The sequence below is a fragment of the Hypanus sabinus genome, chromosome 16 (genome assembly GCF_030144855.1).
Source record: "Hypanus sabinus isolate sHypSab1 chromosome 16, sHypSab1.hap1, whole genome shotgun sequence".
Lineage (NCBI taxonomy): Eukaryota > Metazoa > Chordata > Chondrichthyes > Myliobatiformes > Dasyatidae > Hypanus > Hypanus sabinus.
The window spans coordinates 9,414,775-9,422,113 of record NC_082721.1 but is presented as its reverse complement, the minus strand read 5'-3'; the positions used below and the strand labels follow the sequence as shown (position 1 = coordinate 9,422,113).

General features: G+C 42.7%; 1 pseudogene; it reads left to right on the top strand.

Annotated features, from left to right (window-relative positions):
• Positions 1–824: 824 nt before the first annotated feature.
• Positions 825–1,736, top strand: LOC132405777 (small ribosomal subunit protein eS7-like; annotated as a pseudogene).
• The last annotated feature ends 5,603 nt before the right edge of the window (positions 1,737–7,339 follow it).

The window sequence follows — 7,339 nt, the reverse complement described above, 5'->3', positions numbered from 1 at the left end:
CTGCCTTTGACTCAGCCCACAACAGTGGTGTCATCAGCAAACTTGAATATGGCATTGAAGCTGTGCTTAGCCACGTACCTTGTAGACAATTTATTCAAGCTATCATATATTTATACTTATTGTGTTTTTTTTTAGTATGATGTTCTTTATCTTGTGCTTTTTTTTGTGCTGCAACAGATCCGGAGTAACAATTATTTTATTCTCCTTTACACGTGTGTACCGGAAATGACATTTCACAATCTTGACTCAACTTGAAATTGCCAGGTCCTCATTCTGGCACTATACTCGCTGATTCTATATTCTGCAATGTGAGGAAACAGCTACTTATTATTTTTTTGCAGATATTTCCCAGAATCATATACATCTTAATGAGATCACTGTTCATCCTTCCAAGTACACATCTAGCTTACTCACTTCTTCCCATGAACAACTCCTCCTTCCAGAAATCAATCTAGTGATTTACAATGCCCTGACTCAAAGGAAATTAGGTATGAAAGCCAAAACTGCGCAGATGCAAATGGTATTTTGCATGCCATTCATACAGACAGGAGCCACAAAAAGGTGGATTGTGAGATCAGGAATTCATACAAGAGATCTGTTCAAGAGTTTTATAACACAGGGCTACAGGTTGTCTGGTCGACTGTCCATTTTATTGTACAAGAATGGTCTTATAAAAGGTCTGTATTATTTCAGCAAAGCTTTCTACTTATATTCTCCTGGTGATGGATGACTGAGTTTAAACATTTAAACTACAGAATATTCCCCAATTATAGAGTACCCCTACTATAGAAAACAGCTCCTTGGCATCTATTCCACTAAAACTTTCTTAAAACCTTGTGTGTTTTAATCAGATCACCTTTCATTCATCTAAACTCTAGTATCAGCCAATCTCCTCTCAGAGGACAACCCTCCGATCCCAAGAATCAATCCCGTGAAACTACCCTGCATTGGATGCTGAAGAATCTGAATCAGGTTTAAAATCACTAGCATGAGTCATGACATTTGTTGTTTTACAGCACCAGTACATTGCAATACATTAAAAAACTATACATTACATTAAGAAATATATATTAAAAGAAGTCTCGCGATACCTGACCCTCTTCCTCGGCCGCAGTTAGCTCAGCGATAGGCCATGTTTAGCAGCAGCGCCAAGATAATGAAGCATAATGGCGAAAAGCCAGATGAATTCGAGTCTGGCATTTCTCGGGCTCTTTTGGATCTAGAAATGAACTCTGACCTAAAGGCACAGTTAAGGGAATTGAATACTACAGCTGCCAAGGAAATTGAAGTTGGCAGTGGCAGAAAGGCAACCATCATCTTTGCGCCTGTGCCCCAACTGAAATCCAAGTGCGACTTGTGCGTGAAAACACGTTGTCTTCATTGCACAGAGGAGAATTCGACCAAAGCCAACCAGAAAAAGTAGAAACAAGAATAAGCAGAAGCGTCCCAGGAGCCGTACGTACACTGACTGCAGTGCATGATGCAATTCTTGAAGACCTGGTATTCCCTAGTGGAATTGTGGGCAAAGGAATTCGTGTGAAACTGGATGGAACAAGGCTCATCAAAGTCCACTTGGACGAGGCACAACAGAACAATGTAGAACATAAAGTGGATACATTTCCTGCTGTAGACAAGAAACTAACAGGCAAAGATGTTATATATGAATTCCCAGAGTTCCAGCTGTAAATGCTGCAGAATGATTTAAATAAAACAATTTGGACATTAAAAAAAAGAAATATATGTTTAAAATTAAATGAAATAAGTCGTGCAAAAAGAGAGTAATAATGGATGTCATATTTTTGAGGAATCGGCTTTTGAAGATGTCTTCAATGCTGGGGAGGCCAGTGCCCAAGATGGAGCTAGATAAGTTTGCAACCTTCTGCAGCTTTTTCAGATCCTGTGCAGTGCCCCCCCCCCCGCCCCCCATAACAGACGGTGATGCAACCAGTTAGAATGCTCTCCATGGTAACTCTGTAGAAATTACCGATGGTCTTTGGTCGCTTTCAAGGACTCTTCAACTTTTCATCTCATGTTTGCGATATTTATTACCTCTTTATTTATTATTTTTCTTTCCTTTTGAACTTGCACACTTTGTTGTTTATTGCACACAAGTTGTCCACCTTGTTGGTGTGGCATTTCATTGATTCTAGTACGGTTATTGGGATAATTAAGTATGCCTGCAAGATATGAATCTCAGGATGTTATATGGTGACATATATGTACTTCGATAATAAATTTACTTTGAACTTAGTCTTACTGATGTTGAGTGCAAGGTTACTGGTGCTATACCACTCAAGCAGCTGGTCTGTATGCCTTTATGCCACTGTCTGAGATTCTGCCAACAACAGTTGTACCAAATGCAAATTTATAGATAGCATTTGAGCTTTACCTAGCTGCACAGTCATGGATATAGAGAGAGTAGAACAGCGAGCTGAGTACATTGTCTTGAGGTGCGCCAGTGTTAATTGTTAGTGAGGGTAAAATATTATTTCCAACCTTCACTGACTGTGCTCTCCCAATAAGGAAGTCAAGGATCCTGTTGTAGAGGAAGGTACGGATGCCCGAGATTTGAAAGTCTCGAGGGCACTGGAGAGCACGTCATTATAGTCAAGATGGAAGTCAATGCATCAAAAATGGAAAGAGTGAGAAGTTTCAAGTTCCTGGGTGTCAACATCTCTGAGGATCTATCCTGGGCCCAATATATTGATGCAATTACAAAGAAGACACAACAGCGACTATACTTCATTAGGAGTTTGAAGGGACTTGGTATGTCACCAAACACACACGCAAATTTCTACAGATGTACCATGGAGAACATTCTAACTGGTTGCATCACCCTCTGGTATTGGGGGAGGGGGAACTGCACAGGATCAGAAAAAGCCGCAGAAAGTTGTAAACTCTGCCAACATCCAGCTCACTTTCAAAAGACGATAAAGGCAGCATCCATCATTAAGGACCACCATTGCTCAGGACATGCCCTCTTCTCATTGGTACCATCAAGGAGGTTCAGGAGTCTGAAGACATGCACTCAACATTTCAGGAACAGTTTCTTCCCCTCCATCATCAGAACCCATGAACACTACCTCACTATTTTCCCCTCTTTTTGCACTATGTAATTAATTTTAATTTTTTATGTATACTTATTGAAATTGTGTACTTTTTATTATTATGTGGTACAATGTGCTGCGACTGCAAGGCAAATTTAATGACATATGCCAGCGATATTAAATCAAAGTCAGGTTGATATCACTGGAGTAAGTCATGAAATTTGTTGTCCTTGTGGCAGCAGTACAATGCAATACATAATAGAGAAAAACATGCATTACAGTAAATATACCTACTATTTAAAAAAAAAATTCTAAATGCACTCTTCTGGACTGAGATCCCAGATGTTGTTCCTGGGATTTGTTGGAGCCACTCTCCCAGCCCAGGTGTCACAGCCCCAAGTGCCCCCATCAGCACCAGGATTACTCTGGCTTTAACCTTCCACATCCTTTCTATCTGCTCTTTCAAGCCCTGGAATTTCTCCAGCCTCTCATGTACTTTCTTCCTGATGTTACTGTCATTTGGGATTGCCTCACCTATTATGATTGTTTTCTTTGGTTCATTGTCCAGTATTACTATGAGTGGCTGGTTGGCAAGTACCTGCTTATCAGCCTGTATCTAGAAGTCCCACAGGATCTTGGCTCTGTCATTCTCCACTACCTTCTCGGGTGTTTCCCATTTGGTCTTGGGAGTGTACTCAGGGCAAATGTTCTTGTGCACAATTCCTGCAAAACTGTTATAGTCAGCCTTTGGAATTATGGTCAAAACTGACCCTGTACCCAGCTCCATTTTCAGTTTTGCACTGAACATACTTATAGTGATCCAGATGATTTTGTGATCAGCTGCAATTATACTATGCAGCTCTAGACTGACAGCTCACCTTTGTCAGACTCTATGTTGTCTGATTCTGTTTTACATTTGGTAGCTGTATGCACTTGTTTCTTTTGTGTTTGAAACTTTTCACTTGGTTGTCCCTTTTGCCTGCCTTGCACATTTCTTCTCTGTGACCTTGTCTGTGACACTTTCCGCAGACTTATCTTCGAACCAACAGTCGTTTGCACCATGGGAGGATTTGCCAGATTGATAACATTTTTGACTTTTTGCACCATTCAGGGACGTTTTGTGCATTTCACGTTCTAACCTCCTTTTCTGTAGTTCTGCCGCATCCTTTGTTGCAGTCTCTAATGATATTGCAATGGTCAATGCCCGTTCTAAGGTTAGATCTCTTTGCCCAGCAGCCTCGTTTGAGTGCCTTGACTATGCATGCCACACAATTCTCTCTCTTAATGCATCAGAAAGTCCACCTCTAAAGTCAGAGTACTGGAAAAGTTTGCACAGTTCTGTAATGTATTCAGAAATGCTTTCATCTTTTGACTGGTTTCATTTGTAAAATCTAAATCTCTCAGCTATTATCAGCGGTTTAGGGCCCAAGAGATTTTGTAAAATTGTAACATCCAATCACCCATTAAGCTAATATGTGCAGGGGCTTTCTTTTGCTCCTCCACATTATTCGTGTTTCAATACAGTCCAACCCTCTCAATATATGACTTTCAGCCTTTACTAACTCTACCAAATTCGTCAACTTTCCTGACTGAAGCCATCACCCTGTTATTTTCATATCAAATTCAGCGCATCTTTCACTGATACTCACGGGTTCCTTTGTTAGTGTCTGCGATGGCCTTCTCGCGCTGTTTGACTCTCCCTGTTTCGTCCCGTGACTGCTGGCGGGTGCAGTTCGTGATATTTTCTGACGTTCAGAACTCCATCCTCACCGCCAAATTGTTGTGACTGTGCACAACTACACATATATTAAATAAAAGCACGCACACGGGAGATAGCTTTAACTATTGTATTCACATTGCAGCGAGCGAGTGAGAGAGAGAGAGCGAGAGAGAGAACAGCACGTCCGCAGAAAGTGTGGGGGGGGGGGTCATTGCTCTAAAAGAATAGTTCCATATACTACAGCTACTGATGCATGATTGTAGTGCTAGATTCTGAATCAATTTTACTGATGAACCAACAGCAGGTGGCTTCATCAACAATGACGAAGAGACGGCATACAGAAAGGAGTTAGCAGAGTGCCCAACAACTTCAGTCTCTATGTTGACAGGACTGAAGATATGACTGTGGATTTCAGGAAGGTGCAGGCTGGCCAATCCTCACTAAGCAGCTCCTCTGTGGACAGGGAAAGGAGCACTGAGTTTCTGGGAATGCACACAATGGGCAATCTCACCTGGATCTGAAGTGGGTGCAGAACATCAGCTCCATCCTGAGGAAGGCCCAGCAGCGGATGTACTTCCTGCGGCTCTTGAGGAAATACGGTCTGCCTCAGGAATTGCTGCTGCAGTTCTATACTGCAGTCATTGAGTCTGTCCTGTGCACCTCCATCACTGTGTGGTTTGGAGCCGCCACCAAGCAGGATAGAACCAGACTACAGCGCACAGTGAGGACTGCCGAGCGCATCATTGGAGCCTCCCTGCCCTCTATTGTGGACCTGTACTCTTCCAGGTTGAAGAAGAGGGCGGGGAACATCATAAAGGACTCCTCCCATCCTGCGCACGGACTGTTTGAACTGCTTCCGTCTGGTAGGCGCTTCAGATCCCCCCAGACTAAGACTAATAGGCACTGGAGAAGTTTTTTCCCTACTGCGGTCACTTTGCTGAACAGTTAACTGCCGGTTAACTATCGGCTAACTATTACTTGGATTGCACTACTTGTATGTATAATCTATATTTTCATTTATATTTATCATTATTATTGTTATGAGCAGAGAGACAACATCTGCCGGAAGTAAATTCCTTGTATGTGCACAGGTACTTGGTGATTAAAGTCTGATTCTGATTCTGATTCCCTTGACACCACCTCCTCGGTCAAGAAAGCACAGCAACATCCCCACTTCCTGAGGTGTTTGAGGCCAATGAGGCTCCCCCCCTCCCAACCAGTCTAACCAATTTTGACAGGAGCACCACCGGGAGTGTCCTGACCAGCTGCATCAGGAATTGCAAGGCACCTAACTGCAAGACCCATCAGAGGATTATGAGGATAGCTGAGAGGATCATCAGGGTCTTTCTTCCCACCATTGAGATATTTATCAGGAGCACTGCGTATGCAGTGTCCTTAGCATTGTCAATGATCCCTCTCATCTGTCCGTCAATCTTTTTGACTCCACCCCACCCCCCAACCATCAAGCATTAGGGCAAGTACTGTTAGGATGGGACACAGATTCTTCCCCCAGGCTGTGAGGCTACTGAACTCCCTGCCACTAGCTGGATCTCATTACGGATGAAGCACCAATAGCATTAAACTGATTACTTTTTAACTTGTTTCGTAAAAGCAAAGGCAGGAAGCAGTCCGACTGCCAGGAAGGGCAGGCAGATAATAGGATAAAATTGCAGCCTGCGGGGTGCAGAATCAAAAATGGTGGCAAATACAGTACTCAAAGTGTTACATCTCAGTGCATGGAGTATAAGAAATAAGATGGATGATCTTGTCGCACTATTACAGATTGTCGGGTATGATGTTGTGGCCATCAATGAATTGTGGCTGAAGGATGGTTGTTGTTGGGAGCTGACACGGGACAAGATAGGACAAAGTCAGCATGGTTTCCTTCAAGGAAAATCCTGCCTGACGAACAGGTTGGAATTCTTTGAGGAGAATACAAGTAGGTTAGATAAAGGGGATGCAGTGGATGTTGTATATTTGGACTTTCAGAAGGCCTTTGACAAGGTGCCACATATGAGGCTGCTTAACAAGTTAAGAGCCCATGGTATTACAGGAAAGTTACTAATATGGTTAGAGCATTGGCTGATTGGTAGGAGGCAGCGAGTGGGAATAAAAGGATCCTTTTCTGGTTGGCTGCCAGTGACTAATGCTGCTTTGCAGGGGTCGGTGTTGGAACCACTTCTTTTTATGTTGTATATCAATGATTTAGATGACGGAATAGATGGCTTTGTTGCCAAGTTTGCAGGTGAAATGAAGATTGGTGGAGGGGCAGGTAGTGTTGAGGAAATAGGCACGATGCAGAAGGACTTAGACAAATTAGGAGAATGGGTCAGAAAGTGGCAAATGAAATACAGCGTTGGAAAATGCACAGTCATGCACTTTGGTCGTAGAAATGAATGTGCAGACTATTTTCTAAACAGGAAGAAAATCCACAAATCCAAGATGCAAAGTGACTTGGGAGTCCTTGTGCAGAATACCCTAAAGGTTAACTTACAGGTTGAGACAGTGACGAGGAAGCCAAATGCAACCTTAACATTCATTTCAAGAGGCCAAGAATACAGGAGCAGGGATG